Source organism: Dermochelys coriacea, chromosome 2 (assembly GCF_009764565.3).
Source record: "Dermochelys coriacea isolate rDerCor1 chromosome 2, rDerCor1.pri.v4, whole genome shotgun sequence".
In the NCBI taxonomy this organism is placed as follows: domain Eukaryota; kingdom Metazoa; phylum Chordata; order Testudines; family Dermochelyidae; genus Dermochelys; species Dermochelys coriacea.
The window spans coordinates 88693464-88712998 of NC_050069.1; the positions used below are offsets into that span (position 1 = coordinate 88693464).

At 40.8% G+C, this 19535-nt stretch overlaps 2 long non-coding RNA genes across 2 annotated transcripts in view; one reads left to right on the forward strand and one right to left on the reverse strand.

Moving 5' to 3' along the window:
* Nucleotides 1-19535, reverse strand: part of LOC122458720 — a 125468-nt gene that overhangs the window by 97803 nt on the left and 8130 nt on the right. The gene's annotated exons all lie outside the window — the stretch shown is intronic.
* LOC119852027 lies at nt 15-18511 on the forward strand. The gene is made up of 3 exons (XR_005291495.2): nt 15-226; nt 15599-15673; nt 16787-18511. It is a non-coding gene; the product is annotated as an uncharacterized LOC119852027 (long non-coding RNA).

Consider the following 19535-nt stretch of genomic DNA (forward strand, 5'->3'; position numbering starts at 1 on the left):
CTAGTCAATATGTATCCAGGACTAAAAAGAATCTCAAAGACACTCCGATGAGTAAAAGTTTTTGTTCTCCTAATATACAATATATACATCATGAATTCTATTCTAATTATCTCTCTCTCTTTTCAAGGAATCAACATCTCCTACAATGTCTATGCTGGGAAAAATGCTGAAGGAAAGGAAAATAATGTCAGCTGGTGGTGTCATCCCTCATGGAAAACATTCTGAGGTTAATTACCAATTTCGTTGCACTTATAAAGTTTGCTTGAAAGATGATCCATCCTGGGAAGACATAAGTGTCTTGTTTTTCTAAATGCTATTCAATTGTGTTGAATGCTGGTGAATGTCTGACATCTGCCCCTTTCTTCCTGAGATTAAGGCCTCTGTGTTCTGCCAACAACAAGTTTCTTTTTTCCATTTATTTCAGGATCTACAGTATCTGTAGTTTTGGAAAACTTACTCCTGGCTGTTTGTTTTTTTCCTCCTTGTATTTTGGCACCTAGGCTGTTACTGTTTTTATAAGCTATCAAATATGCAGCTACAAAATCAGGATAAATAATTTGAACAGAGGATTTAATATTAATTTTAATCGCATACATTTTTGACAACCCTCCACTTTTCACTTATAGGGAAGCAGCCAAACAAACTTGGCTTAAGGAAGCTATCTCAACTATATTCTCAATATCCATCATCCCACAACTTTCGCAGTTGCCATGAAATAATTACCAGTTTTTACCACCCTAAAGACCATGTGTGACTAGAGGTGAATTGTGATTTGGTAATGGGGCTTTGTAATTTGTATCTTCAACAAGATTTTCAAGGTCAATGAAAATTCATAGATTTTTTTAAAACATGCCAAAAAAAATCACTTTTACCAGATTTTATTAAAATGTGATTCTGTTCGTTTGTTTTTAACAGCACTTTATTTTATAATGGACTAATTTTGTGCAGTCATAGGGAAACAGCCCACCATATCTGCAGCTGAAATCTTGTTTGTGTATATTTTAGAAGGACAGCACAATAAAATTTGAAGAGAGAAGGTGTCACTTCTGTGTTTAAATGGCTGTGAACTGAAACATAGATAATATTTTTAAGTATAATGGTTGAATAATTCATAGTTTAGAAGAGAATATTTCTCTTATAAAAATTTATTATTTAGGATCTATTGACTAGAAAACATATTAGAGGTTTTTCCAATGGAAGAGCAGGGGAAATATAAATAAAAAGAAAGTCAGGGAAGGGTATGCAAGATTCACATATCAGGTAGACTCATATACATAGGAGGCACAGAACAGAAATTCAAGATGAAGAGAATTGTAGGGAAATTCTTTTGAATATGAATGAAAAATGAGATATGAAATAACAAGGTACAGAAATGAGAGACAGAGCCGTCCCTTGGGTATGGCGAATTGGGGTGACTGCTCCAGGCCCTGCGCTTTGAGGGGCTGCATGCTTCAGTGTGCATGTGTCATGCAGAGGGCACTAGGCTGGCCAGGGTGGGAGGTTAGGGGTCCCTGGCCAGCCTCGGGGGGTAAGGTTGGGGTTTGGGGGCCAAGCTGGCCCAGGGAGGGGCTAGGAGGGGGCCTGGTGCCAGCCATGGGGGGTTGGCCCCATACTCACCAGAGGGAAGCACATGTTGTATTTCTTTTTCTTGCTCGGCATTGTGGGGCTCGGGCTCAGTCTCCGGCAGTGGCATCAGCGACCCCAGCCCGCCCCCTCCAGCCCGCCCCGCCGGCTTCTGGCATCACCCAGCACCTCACCGGTCACCAGCGTCCTAGCACCACCGGAACACACCAGCACTAAGCTGATCCTATCCATTGCCCTTCCACCCCAAATCCCTCCCTTTTCCAGGACCCCCCCCAGCACAGGGGGCCCCCTCCCCCTAGCACAGGTGCTATCCTGTGACTCTCCATTGTCTCTCATCCCACCAGCACTGGTATCCCCTCCCACACCAGATTTCACCTGTATAAAAAATGTTAAGGGGGGCCCATAAAGGCTGATTTTTCCCAGGCCCCATATCCCACTCTGAACTATATAATTGAGTACAAGGGAAGAAAGAGTTTTTGCGCTCTCTCATCAAAAGATATTGCATAGCCACATGTTAAAGCACATTTTACATGGCCTGCTTACATCTCTATTCAGCAATAATTTAGCTTTGTGATCCATTAGTTTCAATGTCTTAGCATCTATCGATCCTCTCTCAAAAAGTAACCATGGCAACAGAATGCCAACAGCAACATTCTTCTCCACTCCCATCAGTTCAAAGGCTGTTCACTACCACAAGACAGGTTATATGACATCAAAAGACTCTATTGGGAATGTTAAAGGACACTTACAAACACATTATGTGAAATAGTGCTTGCCTATGTGACGATTGCTCTTGGCTAGAGTCTACACATCTCAGGCTTCCGGATGAAGCAGCACTATAATCCAAATTGCAAAATAGCTTATTCTAGAATAATACAAAAATGCCCTGATTATTTATGAAATATCCCTTTCAATTCAAAGACATAAATAACTGTAAGTCACAGAGAATAGTAGGCCACCACAGGCTTTTTAAATACAAAAACATCTCCAGTTACTTGGAATTTGTGACTAACTTTTGGAGTTTGCTGATGCAATACAATGGTTCTCATCCAGGGGCTTGGGGGCCCCAGCAGGTTTTAAGGGGGTCCACCAAGCAGGACCAGCATTAGAGTCACTGAAGGCTTAGGGCAGAAAGCCGAAGCCCCACCACATGGGGCTGAAGCCAGAGGCCTTGAGTCCTGCCACCGTGGGCTGAAGCCAAAGCCTGGGGCCCTGTGCCAGAGGGGCCCCCACAATGTAACTTTGTGGGGGTCCCTCTGGCACAGGGCCCCAGGAAATTGCCCTGCTTGCTATCCCTAATGCTGGCCCTGGCTTTTATATGTAAAAAACCAGTTATTGTGCACAGGTGAGCCGTGGAGTTTTTATAGCATGTTGGTGGGGCCTCAGAAAGAAAATGTTGAGAACCTCTGCAATACCAAATTCTTTTTAAGTTTCAATTTTATAGACAGCATTTCTCATTACTGCTATGAAACATAATGAAGGCCTGTCATTGGAGAGCTGAAGAGAGACCATACTATGTATAAATGTAATAGAATACTAGCTCACTTTAGTACTGTGACAGGTGGTAGATCCGCATTATGAATTATGGCATTGGAATTTTTAAATATATATTGTAAATTGGAAAGACATATGGTGTTTTGATCATACTCTAATAACTTATGGAGATCTGTATTGATGAAATAACTTTACAATTTCCCAAGAGAAAATCTGGTGCTATTCTTTCTCCTGGACTCCATTATTTAAGTGTTTTGGTTGAAATTTACCTCTGTGGATTTTAGTATTATGGAATAAACTATTTTGTATTTTGGATATATACCCATACATGTCCAAATGCTTTAGTTACTAGAAGCCAACAGTACAGCACTCAGAGGGAGCCATTAAAAAACTCTCTAAAAGTGACTTAAAATTGTCTTTCTATTCCTAGAAATATTACTTTAAATATTAATTATTTATTAATTAATTAATAAAAATTAATTTAAAATATGATTTCTCAAACCCTTCCATGGCAAAAGCCAACTGCAGGGTCCTGTTGAGAAGCTGTGAATCTACCCTTACCAATGGTGTATAAGTGTGTGTGTGTGTGTGTGTGTATATACTGCATATACACAGACATACCCCATTAAAATAAGTCGTAATTGCTTGCCATATATGCTTTGGGATATTCGTTTATTATGCAGCAAGACAAACTTCTTTCTGACAGTTAGATCTGTAAGTGCCTTCACTGTACAGTCCATATCTCCTCCTTTGTTTTGACAGCACTGATTTTGTCATGTCTCTAATTATAGATCAGATAGGTACATAGAGATATAATCAATAATAAGTAAGTCTGTATGAAAGTGTTCAATTTAGATGTTTGTCTTCTGGCTGATATAAGTTAATTTAGAGTCAACATGTTATAGAGTAGAGAACATATCCTGTACAGTCCACTCCATTTTGTGTCAATGTCCAACAATGTGTCATTGCTAAAGAATGTGCCCTTTTCAGAACTAATGAAACCAGAGATGCACCACAGATATTTGAAAAAAAAAATAACCATGATAGTGTTTTTGTAGAGGGGCAAAGAGAGGTTGTTGGCTCATGAGACAATTTGTTTGGCGTTAGTACCAGTTCTAAATTGTGGGTGGACTATCTGCCTTTCCTTCTTAGGCAAAATTCCCCAGTGACTCTAATGGAAAGTTTGGTGGAGAAAAGACAAAGGGGAGTGGAAACTAGTTAATATTTTACTGATGGCAATAAATAATTCTTTTTCTAATAGCAAACGCGGTAGTGATATATATTTGGGATTAGGAAGGCAATATGTAAATCAGCCTTTTAAAGGAAAACTATCATCTTGAACTTTTTTTAATTTGATAATTTAAAAAAATCAGTTTTCTGATAGAGGGTCTCGTTATTAGTATTTCCTAAATTAAAAAAATATTCTTTGGGGAAAATAATCAGGATTTTTTTCTTTTCCCCCTTTGATGTTTAGAAGGCTCTTTTGAGAATGAAAAGCATCATATTAATTGAGGCTCAACCCCTTCTCTTTCTTTCTGTGCACATTCCTTCCTGCTGCCTCTCCAGTTTCAATTTTGCTGCTGCTATGATTAGTAAACATCCTCTTGCAGTGTCTGTGGAAGATAGTCCATCATCACCAAGGCAGTGAAATTGGCTGGCCCCACCCTTATCCACCTGCTCAAATTGAAGAACCAAGTTTGTGATGTTTTATTTTCACAGAAATTCTATGAATCTGAGCAAACGTTATTTTATTGCACTATTTAGAGGTTCCAATTCTTTTTAAAAGAAACAATATTTGCTGTTCTCTCTGCACTACAGTAAAGCTCTGTCTCTAAGAGTGAACAAAACACTTAAAATAGAATTGTGAGAATCCGATGGATGTATCAGAGAGAGTTCTGCAGTTCTAGCTCAGATCTCATGTGCACAGTTATGTGACAAAGCAAAGTTCTTCTTTACTAGCTTTGTTTCTTTACTGGGTATTTATACATTTTTGTGTTCTGATCTCATCATATATTGTTCTAATGAATGCCTAGCTGTATTTGGGATCCAATTCTGAGCCCGCAAGCAAGGCTCAAATAAAATGACTTTGCTTGAAGGGGAGATATTCTCACCCACAAATCAAAAACAGGGTCCAGAACACCCAAACATTGAGGCTGCAGACAGTTTCTTCTGAAGCTAGGGAGAAGGAAAGGTAGATATAGCCCACTTCTTGCTTCCTGTGCGGGTGCACAAAGGCTCACTGACCTTGTCCCTGGTATGTCTTTCCACACAATGAGCTGAGGAGAGATCTCTGTTGTGTGCATGGAAGTATGGATTTCCCATTACTTTCCCTCCCTGTCTCCCCTTCATGATACATTAGACATGCAATTTTTAAGCTGCTTTTTGCTCCTTCTTTACATGCATCAGGCCCCTGTGGATGTGGCTCTTAATCCATTTGATAGATTTACCCCATCATCATGATGAATTGTAACTGTTTCAGTAATAAAGGGTCTGCAGAGCAAGTGAATTTCAACAGGTTTATTGTAGTTCTTATCAAATAAGAAGATACATAGGCTTCACTATATCTAAGAATAATGTACATTGCCTACTCAATATATATATACACTCAGTCATCTCTATAAACAAGGTTAGCAAAATGCTTCAGAGAGTTTTCTGGATATTTAGTCTGCCAGCCTGCTGCACAACATAACTGTGAGTTCACTTTTGAATAGAGTAAAATGTTAATCATGCCGTGTCAATTTTCTCTCTGGTCTGATTCCACTGAAGCCAATGGAGTAACACCAGGAATGTATTTGCCTTGTTGGCTCATACTGCATACTTTTGTCTTGTTACACTGTCCATTGATAGGTTTCAGAGTAGCAGCTGTGTTAGTCTGTATTCGCAAAAAGAAAAGGAGTACTTGTGGCACCTTAGAGACTAACAAATTTATTTGAGCATAAGCTGTAGCTCACGAAAGGTTATGCTCAAATAAATTTGTTAGTCTCTAAGGTGCCACAAGTACTCCTTTTCTTTTTGTCCATTGATAGTGTACTAATTTTCTTACTATGGAATTTAGTGCATCTTCAGTCCTTGTTGAATATGGGAGGGTTCATTGCTTAAATGTGAGCTTGTACTGTTATATGAATTATAAAGCCAGATTTTTGATGGATATATTAACAATAGCTTCCTTAAAATGGAAAGGTTCATTTAAATAAAGATATCTTTCCTCTTAATCCTTTCCTGTCTTCTCTCTGACTAGTACAAATCCGTTGCCTTCCCTGTTTCCTAGACTTCCAACTTCAGCATGATTTGCAACTCCTCTCTCCACGCTCCCTGATACAGGTTTTCACAAAATCCTGTCACTTTCTCACCTAAAATCTACTTTCCTCTCTGCAATCTCTTCCTTTCAGTGCTTCAATCATTTATTCGCTTTAATCTAACCAAGACACTGGAGCAAAAAAATCTTTGTTTCTTGCTACTTTAATAATAGTTTGTCCCACTCCTTGAATCCCTTCACTAGCTTCTGTACAAAGTGCAATTTTTTTGTCTTCATCTTCAAATCTTGGCTTCCATCTTTACCTCTCTCAGCTTTCATTTTCTTTTATACCTGCCCTTGTGCCCAATCCTTTCTCCTTAGAGCTCCCTTTGGTTTTGTGTAGACTGGAATAAGAGGTCATGGTTGACACTGTGTCAACCACAGCATTGCTGTAGTATGTAGACACAAGCTAATACTCTTTAAAACATGTTAACTTGTTGTGGTCAAGTGTAGCAGGGAAAATTGTTATTGAAGAACAGCTGATTAGATGGGTATTGAGGGAAGGAATAGAAGTATTAATGAAATGGACCCTCCTTAGACTTCCATGTGCAAATATGAGTATTAAGAACATAAGAACGGTCATACTGGGTCAAACCAATGGTCCATCTAGCCCAGTATCCTGTCTTCTGACAGTGACCAATGCCTAGTGCTTCAGAGGGAATGAAAAGAACAGGTAATCATCAAGTTGCCCATTCCCAGCTTCTGGCAAACAGATGCTAGGGACACTTCAGAAAATGATTTTGCCTCCCTGCCTATCCTGGCTACTAGTCATTGATAGGCCTATCCTCCATGAACTTTTTGGAACCCCATTATATCGTTGGCCTTTACAACATCCCCTGGCAATGAGTGCCCCAGGTTGATTGTGCATTGTCTGAAATACTTCCTTTTGTTTGTTTAAAATCTGCTACCTATTAATTTCATTGGATGACCCCTGGTTCTTGTGTTATGTGAAGGAGTAAATAAATAATACTTCCTTAATTCACACCAGTCATGATTTTATAGACCTCTGTCATATCCCCTCTTAGTGGTCTCTTTTCCAAGTTGAAAAATCCCAGTCTTTTTAATCTCTCCTCATACTGAAGTTGTTCCATACCCTTAATAATTTTTGTTGACCTTTTCTGTACCTTTTCCATTTCTAATATATCTTTTTTGAGATGGGGTGTCCAGAACTGCACTCAATATTGCAGGTGGGGGTAAACCGTGGATTTATAGAGTGGTATTATGACAGGTTTTGTCTTATTATGTCTTATCCATCTATTTGTGAATATCTTGTTCCTGGCTGTTTAGCCACTCAGACTGTTCCTTGGGCTAGTAAATTTTTCAGATCTTGGAGAGTGCTGCAATGGAGGTGAAGTCTGTACTGATGAGCCCTGACTCCACAATGTAAAGAAGTAGAAGCCATTGGCTAATTCCTATTAACATCATAGCTGCAATAGAGTGACTGGGAGAAAGGAAGGAGAACCAGGCGCTGGTCCCAGAATATCTTTACAGCTAATGAACTGCTTTCTTATAGTTAAATCTGAAATAAAATGCAGAAGTAAGTCCCTGAAGACAAGGGGAAAGTTGCCAAGGCTTCTGGAAACTCCAGCTTAATACAAACTCAGGGCCAAAGGAAGGCTGTTGGCAGGAGAGATACAAGCCACAAAGCTGCCAAAACTCAAATCCAGGGTAGAGAAAGCTGGCTGTAGGAGAAACCCTGTTTCAGGGATGAAGGAAATCCAGCGTACTGGCTCAAAACTAAGTTATCTTAGTGTAATGATATTTTTATGGAGTATTAGTGATACTTGTGTAACCCTTCTGCCTGTCAGAGTTGGCACCCACCCAGTGACCTGGGACAAATATATACCACCCCCTCTGGGCGCCTCAAAGAGGCAATACTTCCCCTCTTGCAAGCACAGAGTCTGAGTGTAGCAAAAGCCTTTTAATAATAGAGAGAAACAACATGGCATTATGTTGGAGAAACACCACCAGCAGGATTCATAACACAACCCATGAGCAAAAACCCCACCCCCAGCAAATTGGGGCATGTCCTTTCCCTTTGGTTCTTGAGTCCAGCAACCCAAAATCACCCAAAGTCCCAAAAGTCCAACAACCCAAAAGTCTCTGTCCCTGGTCAGGGTAGCCCCAGAGTTCAAAAGTTTATCTGCAGAGTTTTATGTCCCAACCTTGGCGGAGATGGGGGGGTTAAGGGGCACTTTACGTGGTCCAAAGCTGATTGCCCCACCTTTCCATGGGGCTCTGCTCCGCCCCACTTCACCAGCCATCCCACGAATCGCTCAGCTCTGCCAGACGCCCCCGTGAGCTGCTCCAGGCATCCGACAAACTGCTGTGCTCCACCATCTGCTCTGCTCTGCCAGCCATCCCGCAAATGGCTCTGCTCCAAGAGCCGCTCTGCTCTGCCAGCCGTCCCACAAACTGCTCTGCAATATATCTTCAGGCTCCCCCACTACTTAACACAACACTCAGTGATTTCAGCTCTTAGTAAGTTTAACTCTTTTGTGATTTCAGCTTGTAGTAGGGGAGCCTCACTGCTGGTGCACCATTAGCCCAAAGTGAATTCAGCTCAGCAGCCTGTAACTAGACTCCTAATGGAACCAAAATTAGCTCTGATATTCTACAATGGAGAGAGGAAGTACAATTAGTATGTAAGGCCCTCACCAGGAAGCCCATACTACCAGACATTAATACCTCTCTCTATTCACTGGGTTTTGGAACCCATGACCCTTGCCTAGCGAGTGCTGCTTAGTTGATGGTGAGTCCCTCCTTCATCACAAAAGGCCAAGTACAGTTCCACTGTCCTTGATTCACATAATCAGGATAATACAGTTTATTCCTGCCCCAATAACAGAGAAACTGGGGCTCCTACAGCAGCCAAAGTGACCATCTAGGCAGGGTGGGTGTGCCTATGCAAATGAGATCAGCCCCTGAAGTTCTTTTCCACAACCCACCATGACTCCTCACTAGATGAGGAGGTAGAGCTCATCCTGACTCTGCTTACACTTGCTTTTTGCATGTGTGTGTATGTGTGTGTGTGTGTAATATATAAAATACAATATAATTAAGTGTTGTACTTGCAGACTCCAGAGTACAGAACCCAAAAGAGAATCTGAACTGTAAAATGTAGAAATAACTGAGTTCTGTTCTACTGTGCAGATTTTGTTTCAGTCTGATTGAGTCCTGCTTAGTTCAAGCTGTTGTTTTGAGGAAGTGATAGTTTACATCTCCCATCTCATGTATTGGAAAATTGGCAGCACTACCTCATAACTCGTCACTTCTTGTCAGTCTGGGGACGATGTATCTTGAACTGCAGGGCAAAGAATTATGCTAAGATGTGAAAGCAAAATGTTGTGTTCCTCTGAACAGAATCAACTTTACAAATAAGATCAGACGGAAACCTTGTCTAAATATTCTAAAGAGTTGGAGATTTTTTTATAGACATTAAATTGTATAACTCAACTTTGCAACCTTTAATGCTTCACATCTAAACTGTTCTGCCTTCTGATTAATTCTGCATCTGTGAGGAGATGAGTTGTGATCAATAATACATACTGATATAAAGGAAGCTTTTGAATTGACAATATTCACAATTAGGAAATCTCGATAAAGTTTAATTTCTGTCTTAAAGTTGCAGTGTGCATTCCTCCCAATGACAGTATCATAATGTAGAATATGATGATGACAGGGATCTTTAGAAAGCACAATGCAAACTAAACAGTCCTTTAACTGTCTAGCAATTGAACATTGGTAATGTGGTTAGTATCTGATCAATGGCTAAACAATTACTCTTTTTAACAGCAAGGTTTGGTTATTTACAAAACCGGAAATGCTTGCTAATTTATGAGTCCATTGCTCATCACATATTTTTCATACAATTTCAAATTTTTCCAAGTTCCCCAGGAGAGGTGAATTTTAAGATATGACTAACAGTCTGTCTTGCATCTTGTGTTTCTCAGTTACTTCTAGTCATTCATGATGTCATGGGGTGTGTGTGTGTATGTACACCACACCCTCTGCTATGTAGGATATCAGACCTTCTCAAGTATGTGTCTTTTTTATATACTAATGCAGCTGACAGTTTCTCCATTAACTTGAATTGTATTTTCATGTAGATTGTAATGCACAATTTAGACTGTTAATTGCCTCGGGAAAAGAATTATGTCTTTCTACTTCCTTCTGCAAAGTGCGTCACATATTTTTGGGCTCTAGAAAATAATAATAATAATTAATAATAATAATTAATAACTAATTATTTAAAGAGTAAATAATGAAGAGTTTTAAAGTTTTGAGTAGATATAATTTTGACTAGTGATTATTATGACTCAGGAGATATATATTTGTAGTTCCTCTGTATAAAGATGACTGCAAGATTGGGATAATGTTAGTACTCAGATACCACTGCCATGTAACCAGGACCCTGAGATCTTCCAAAGAAATTAGCCCCAACCATCTTTCTTGTGTTTTGACTATCTTTTAGTAGGTTAAAAACAAAGCCTAATACTCTTCTTTCTCACTCTTTACAGGGATTGGAGATACAATACCAAGTTCTGTCTCTTGCTTTCTTCACATGGGTTCCTAGATGGTGACTCCATGCCTTTAAAAGAATAGATTTCTCATCTTCCTGTCTCCACAATGTGCACCTAGCTCCTCTGTTCCTCCACCCCACGCTACACCTTTTAATTCTCTCCACCATCCCAGAACTCAAAAGATAACCTCTCTGACACCTCCCATGCTCTGTCATGCCCCCAGAACCAGACTCTCTTTTTTTCCTCACCAAAGCTGATAGCAACAGAATATCATCATTTTTCAAAAGGAAGTGTTTTTTTTCCCTCTTTTCCCTTCATTATGCAGCCTTTACTTCAATGGGACTACTCACATGGTTAAAATTAGACACATGCTTATATTACATTGCAGAACCAGGACCTTAACTAGATAACATATTTTAAAGCATTGTTCCTCCTAATAGTATATATCATTTTGTCTAGCCAGCTATAATTTCATTGTTAGGGACTCCCTTTAAAAGTCTTCTCGTCACTATCTGTAGGTGGCAGAATATACAGTGTAATATACTGTGCTAATATACTATGTCTAAGAATATGTCTTCACTACCTGCTGGATCAGCAGGCAGCAATCAATCCAGCGGGGATCAATTTATCGTGTCTAGTCTAGACATGGTGAAGACACTACGGTAAGTCGATCTAAGTACATCGACTTCAGCTACGTTATTCACATAGCTGAAGTTACGTAACTTAGATCGATCCCCCCAGTATAGACTAGGGCTAAGTCTCCTTTCCTCCTACTGTGGTATATAAGCCTCAAAATCTGTTTCATTTTGTTGGACCCACAGATACTGTTAGCAAAATTTTAGCAATTTCACTCATCTATCCAACAAGACAGATTTATAAGTAGAGAGCCAGTCATCAATTTGAGGAAAATCTCTCCCACTTGGGAATAGTAATGACCCTTGTACCCCACATATTCACATATTATATTCACTGTGCCTTGGGGTATAATACTTTTGCTTTCAAAAGTCCCTATGTGTTTCATACATTTCTTGAGTACAGGAAGAAACCATCTCTGAGACAGAAAGAGTCTTTATTCTGACTCAAAGTGGTTAAGTCATCATATCACTAATGGAACAAAAACAGCTAAGCAGGGGCCTGCTCTGTTTTGTCACAAAAGACAGGCAGTGGACATACTAGTGGAGATTATCATAATCACATATTACTGAGCCAAGAATAATAGAAGTGTTCCATTTTACATCATATCTTGCTTTAATATAAGCAGTTCAAGTTTCTGTTTTGATTATTCTTTAATTTAGTCTTTTAGTAGAAAGCTGGTATTTAAGTATACATTGGACAAAATAATGTGAATCACCTTTGTAATTAAATAGTACATAATAAATAAAACCTAGAAATTCACTGTTCCAGGATCTTTCTAGGTATCAAAATTAGGCTGACTTGTTTAAATTCCCTGGATTCTATTTGTTCCCCCTTTTAAAGATAGGTATTATGTTTGCCTTTCTCCAGTCCTCCGGGACCTCAACCATACTCTCTAAGATAATTGCTAATGGTTCAGAGCTTGCTTCAGCTAGCTTCTTAAGTACCCTAGGATGAATTTCATCAGGCCCTGCCGACTTGAATACATCTAACTTATCTAAATATTCTTTAACCTGTTCTGACCCTATTTTGGCTTATATTTCTTCTCCTTGTGCTATTAATATTATTTGTGTTTGGAATCTGGTCACCACTAACCTTGTTAGTGAATACTGAAGCAAAATAGGCTTTAAATACTTCAGCCTTCTTGATGTCATCAGTTATTAGCTCTCCTTGCCCTCTAAGTAGAGGACCTACAGTTTCCTTCAACCTTCTGGTGCTCCTAATGAATTTAAAGAACCTCAAATTGACTTCTGTCTCTTGCTTGATGTAACTCATTTGGTGCCTTAGCCTTTCTGATTTTTAGAACCTTGCGCAGATCCAAATTTATATCCATGGCTCCACGTGCGGCCGCTGCTCCCTTCCACACAGCAGTCTGTGTCTCCTATCTGGGGGCTTGCAAGCCACTTGCACACATGACTGTGACCAGGGACAGCTGCTGATGAGCCTGGTGCCTGCCCCAGTGGGCAGGGTTAGGGCTGAAGCTGTGTGCGGTACAGACATGCCGGAGGAGCTGCCAGCATGGGGCACTGGCTCCTGGAAGCAGCAGTCACATGTGTTGCTCCTTTCACTGCAGAGGTTCCCGGTAGAGCCCTGCAGCTCTGTGGATACAAATCTGTATCCACATCCACTGATATAAATTTGTACCTGCACAGAGCTCTACTGATTTGTCTCTATATGGTGCACTGACTTTGAGTTCTAAATACTGCTGACTGATGGGCAAGGAAGATGATCTTAGCAAATGCATTTTGAATGGACTAGGAGGGGAAGCAATTTTTCTTTTGACAAGAAATATAAATTATGGAGGAGTCCCCAGAACCTTTATCATATCAAGCCAAGAAGCAAAGATATTTCTTAAGATTATACTTTAATGCATATTTCTTGAATGTTATATTGTAAATATACTAGTTCTTGGAGGATATTTTGTTTAATAAGTCTTTTGTGATCATGAGAAATATATTTATATGACTAACTATGTCGACATATTGTTTGAATTAAAAAATTGGTTATTTGGGTTCAGCAGTGTTCATGAAGCCAGGCTTGCTGAGTTTAACTTCCGAAATTAAACCAGGAAGGAAATCTGCAGTTTCACCCTGAGAGAGAGCGAGACTATCTCATGTTGTGTCTGGGCTTTGGAAATGAGAGTCAGGATGTTTTCGGACTGCGCTGAAAAGAAATAAAAACTCATATATAAACCATTATTCCAAAGACAGCATTTTATGCATCATAGAAAAGCTTTCAGTTAACTAGAAAGAGAGACTGAAACAGTTGTGATCTGATACTGGGCTGTTAAAACTACTTAACATGAAATAATTATGCACCTGCATGTAATTAGAATGATTCATTGCTAGGAAGATTGCATTATGGTGTATAACATGAATAAATGAGCTAGGAAGACATATTATCATGCAAAAGGAATTCTAGAAGAGTGTGTTATCATTCTGTAGCAATTGAATTGACATTGTTTTACATGCAAGTATAGGAGGAAATTATAATAAAAATGGAAAGGTGCATGGATAAAAACACTAATGTCAAAGTTCATTTCACATTCTATTAATGAGGGACTAAAACAGGCTCTTTGCAATATACAGCTGATGTATATATTAATGTTAAATAAAAATTACTTCCATAAGATAAACTGTTTAACACTCTATTAAAATATGCATCCATTTTTTAAGCTTTCACTTCAGGAATCAAACAACTAACAGTTATTGAAAATCAAGCCTAGTCATTTACTTCACATGAATGAGAGCTTGCACATCTGGCACTACAGAGGCAATCTGTGTGCAGAAGAACTTTGCATGGTTTGAGCAGAATTTATTATTACTAAATGTTCATACTTTGAGCCTTGCCTAGTAATGTTTTCATAACCATTCTAACATAAAAGATGGTACCAAAGGTTTGTTAGAAATTGATATTGTTTCAGAGATTACTCAAAGCTGGTTTGCTGAGTCTGTAGTAATAGCAATTACCATATAACACATTTGAGGGTTCTTCTGCCAGTCCTCTTCTCAACTACCAGTATGGAAAATCAGCTTCATCTTTTGGCCTATGCCAAATCTATGCCACCTGTTGAATCCCCTGCACCAGGAGAATCTCCAGTCAACCAGATAAAATGTCAGAATAGCGCAAAGCAATCAAAATGTGGGTGGGGAATAGGAACTAGCCCACTGACTGTAGTCAGTGGTTTTCATACTTACTGGATTGTGTGGGTTTTGCCACAGACACATATATACATAAGTATCTACAGGATCAGGGCCTAAAACCAAAATGGCACCCCAACCCCCACCCCAAACCCAGAGCCCCCTCCTATACCCCAAACCCCTCTCTACCAGGAGGGCTGTATCTATATCCTGGAACGGAAAATGACGCTGCAGGTTCTTAAGTTATATCATGGCATATCCCTTTGGCCACTTCAAGATCTAGAACTTAATTGTAAGGAGTTTTTGGTGGCTGGGTTTCAGCACCTCAGTCAAGAGCTATAAAAGATCCTGTAACCATTGCACTAGGCAGGGCCTATGTATCTCTGCTTGAAACCATGGAGCTTTCTCCAGCCCATGCCCATTCCACCTCTGCTATGGGCTACCATATCTGTCTACTTCATTGTGGAGCTGTCATGTTACCAGTGGCATACAACAATCTTAGTCATCATCCATCTCCTAACCAAGATGGCACATTTTATCCCTTGCTTCACCCAGGAAATGGTTTGTGTCTTCCAGGAGAACAACTTTCATCATCTCCATGGATTGCCAACATACATTATGTCAGACCATGGTGTTGTTTGTTTACTAGTTTTTGTGGGAATTTCTAAAGCTTCTAGAGATTGAGGCTATCTTCCCATCTGCCTACCATCCACACACTAATGGACAGATGGAGTGGGTCAACCAGATTCTCAAGCAATACCTGTGATGCTTCTTTAACTATCAGGATAACTGGTTGTCTCTGCTTCCATGTGCTGAGTTAGCTAACAATAATATTCCTCATGCCTCTACTTAGCAAAGCCTCTCCCCATGTTGGTTTTTGTTGTTGTTGTATGTTTTGCCAACTACAGTTTTCATCCTTGTTTTCACAGGACATCCCCATGAACTCCCCAGTTCTTGCTGTCACAGATCTAGCTACCCATCTCACCAAGTACAAGGAACTCAAGGTGAAATTGCAAGCAGCTAAGGAAGCATATAAACATCATGCTGATCAGGACTGCCAGACCATCCCTGACCTTGTCGTAAGAGATAATATCTGGCTGACCACACAAAATCTTAAATTAACTACCTCTTGGCCAAACTGGACCACCAATATCTGGGCATTATCAAGATTGAGGGACAGATCTTTAGCCCAGCAGCAACAGTAGCTCACAGCATAGATGCTGGAATTCGGGTGCATGGGGGGTGCTGCCACACTCCTAGTTTGAAGGGGTTTCGATCATATTCAGGGTTCACAGTTTGGTTCAATGGCTCTCAGCACCCCCACTGTACAAATTGTTCCAGCACCCCAGCTCACAGGCTGCTCAGCACCAGGGCCCAGCTCTAGGCACCAGCAAAACAAGCAGGTGCTTGGGGCGGCACATTTCTAGGGGCATCATTCTGGCTCCGGCCATGCTGCCCCTAGAAATGTGCCCCCGCCGCCCCAGCTTGCCTCTGCTCCGCCTCTGCCTGCTCCCCTGAGTGCACCACCGCTGCCGCTCCGCTTCTCCCCCCTCCCTCCCAGGGTTGCTGCACGGGTAACAGCTGTTTGGTGCAGCAAGCCTGGGAGGGAGGGAGGAGAAGCCGAGCGGCGGCGTGTTCGGGGGAGGCAGCAGTGGTGGAATGGAGGCGAGCTGGGGCGGGGAGTGGTTTCTCTACCCCCCTCCATTACTTCCTGCACCCCACCCCCGTGCTCACCTCTGCTCTGCCTGCTCCCCTGAATGTGCTGCCTCTCCCTCACCTGAGAGGGAGGGGGGAGAAGCAGAGTGGCGGTGTGTTCAGGGGAGCAGGCGGAGCGGAGGTGAGCTAGGGTAGAGGGTTGCGGGGGGGAGCCGCAGGAAGCAATGGGGAGGGGAATGCGGCACGCCCGGGGGAGGAGGCGGGGCTGGAGATTTGGGGAAGGGGTTGGGAAGGGGCAGAGTTGGGGCAGAGCTGTGGGCAGGGAGGGGGGCACACAAAGAAGTGGGGCGGCCAAAAAATGTTTTGCTTGGAGTGGAAAAAATCCTAGAGCTGGCACTGCTCAGCACTCAAACTTGTAGATTCTGTCTCCTTGTGCTTACCTTGCGTCCACCCTGCTCCAGCCTAGATGCTGCCTTTACCCAGACTCGCTACAGCGTAGATCCTGCCCTGCTACAGCATAGACTAAGCCTTGTTCCGGTCCTGTCTCAGCCATGCTTCCACCTCGGAACCAGCCCTGCTCCTGCCTTATCTGACTCCAGGTAATCTGGTTTTGACCTTCAACTCCAATTCCTGACTTTGACTCTGTCTTGACCCTTGGCTCTGGCATTCAGACGCTCACTCTGGTGCTGACCCTTGCACCACCCTCTGAGCTTGATTCCTGCTTCGACTCCTAAGCCAGACCACCCGGGACCCAGTTTTCTTGACAATATATTATGCTCAGTGTTTCAATAAATGCAGATTTGCCCTTATGTAGGCATAGAAAAAAGAATGGTGCATTACAGAGGTATGTCTCGAGAAATCAAAAAGTTCTTTCTATAGAAGAAAAACTTATTGTCAACCACATGTGGAAGATGCTGAAAGCAGATGGATATTTAATAGCATTGTCCAGATGGTATCCCAGCGACTAATGTATCTTCACCGTTTGGTTGAAGTTTACAATGCTGTATCTTATTCTTTAATATTTTATGTCAAGCATCTTGGATTTTAAAAGATTAATAATTCAAAGGCATTAAGAGATACTTAAAACCCTGTAAACTGCCTGCAAACAATATTTTTTTCTCAGAAGGAAAAAATCTCTTGCAGTATGTGTAATTTTTTTCAGTGCTTAAAACAGAAAAAAAATGCTGTAGGTAGGGTCATGCTGTTTAATATGGCTTACTGTTTGCTTTGTGCTTTGAGAGCCTGCTCCAAAGTTTATTGAAGTCCATGGACATTAGATCAGGCATTAAATATTAGGCACTTGAACTCTTATTTTGGTTTATACATCAAGTTGAACAATATAATAAATACTTGACTTAGGTTTCACTGATCTTATTTAGATCAATTTATTGTTTATACCTGAATAGCCCTTCCTTTGTGCAACCACCTATGAAATGTATCCTTAGTCATTGAAATTCCTAATGTCTTTCTTCTGTTTTTTCAAACACTGTGAGGTAGATAACTATAAATGTGTTTATAGATGTAAAATTACATACAAATTCATCCCCAAACAATGCCTGTGCATTCAGGAGGGTGGTATATGTATGAGTGAAGACAGAATTTGGCTGTGGAAGTTTTATATAATTAGAGACAGTGGTTTGATTCAGATGTAAGTAACTACCTCATTTCAGTGTTGTCTAAGGGATGTATGCCCAAGGAACACAAAATATTAGGCACCTATCCATCAAAATCCTATTGTTTTAGCTCTTTCTTTTGGCCTTTCTGGAATTTCCATTATTTCCTGTGGGAACTCAAAAACATCCTTGAAAGATAATCTTATCTAGTATAGATTCTATATCTTATCTAACACATGTCCTCCATGGATGTGCTTGTATTTTAAAAAAAATGGTCTGGAAGCCAAAATTAGTTCAACTTTTTATGTAAACTATTGTTTACAATATGTCCACTTTAAAATTCACATTTTACCGATATTTCATGATTACCACTTAAATTACTGATATATTTTAAAATGTCCTTTTGTCATTAATATGTGCTGCACAACCTACTTGTGTCAGACAGCAGAAAATCTGACCCACTGGCAAGCAGAACTGGTCAAACTGTATACCATAAATAATATGAGTTATGAATGTAGCCCTTTCTTTTGTTATCAAACCATTCATGAACTGAGCTTGATTGAGTGAAAATTACAGATGCAGGCATTATTATACATCTGTATTATTACATCTGTAATTTTCACTCCATGCATCTGAAGAAGTGGATTTTTTTACCCACAAAAGCTTATGCCCAAATAAATTTGTTAGTCTTTAAGGTGTCACCAGACTCCTCATTGTTTTTGAGGATACAGACTAACACAGCTACCCTTCTAATACCTGAAAATGTTTGTTATGGGTAAAAATTCACTGAATAATTTGTATGAATAAGTTAAACACTCTGAGTTTGTCCACACAGGGTTCACTCTGACTTTTCGTTATTTGTTATTTGTGCTGTGCTGGGTTTATCATTTATGTCACATGTCGCTGAGTCTCAGACCTTTTCACAAATACTCTGGAGTTGTCTGAATAATTGTAAATAATAATATGGCCCCACAAAACTAAGCTTGGTGTGTTTATTTGCAAATCAGATTTTCTCTTATTACTCCCCAGCTCTCTACAGTTAAATATGATCTATACTTTGAGATGTCATACAGGGTATATAGGAATGATTATGAACCAGATAACCTCATCACTGTTCAGGGCAACTGTACCCATATTCCCCCTTTGTGCTCCACCAAGGGCACCAACTCTAGGCTCCTCGTTCCTCAGTCATCACCTCTCTTGGGCAGGGACCCATGTCTGTCTCCCTGCTGACTAGGGTTTTCAAGGCTGTGCAGTTCCCCACTGTAGGGGGTGGTCACCCCACTCTGGCCCGGAATGGTTAAAGAAACCCTGTGAAGGGCTGCAGCTGGGAAAGGCTATGCTGACTGGGGAAGCAGCCACAGCTGTGGCCAGCTCAATTAGGGCCTAGCTAGGCCTTATAAAAGGGCAGGGGGCTAGGAGGTGGAAAAGTCTCAATCTAGCCCTGGAGTGGGAAGGGCTAGCTGCCTTGGAGCAAGGTATCTGAAGTGGAGCAGTGCTGGGGAAGGGTAAAGGGAGCTGGAGAGCTCCAGCCTGGTAAACCCCCAGGCTGCAGGCCTTGTTTATGGCCAAAAGGTACTGGGGCTGCAGAGGGGAA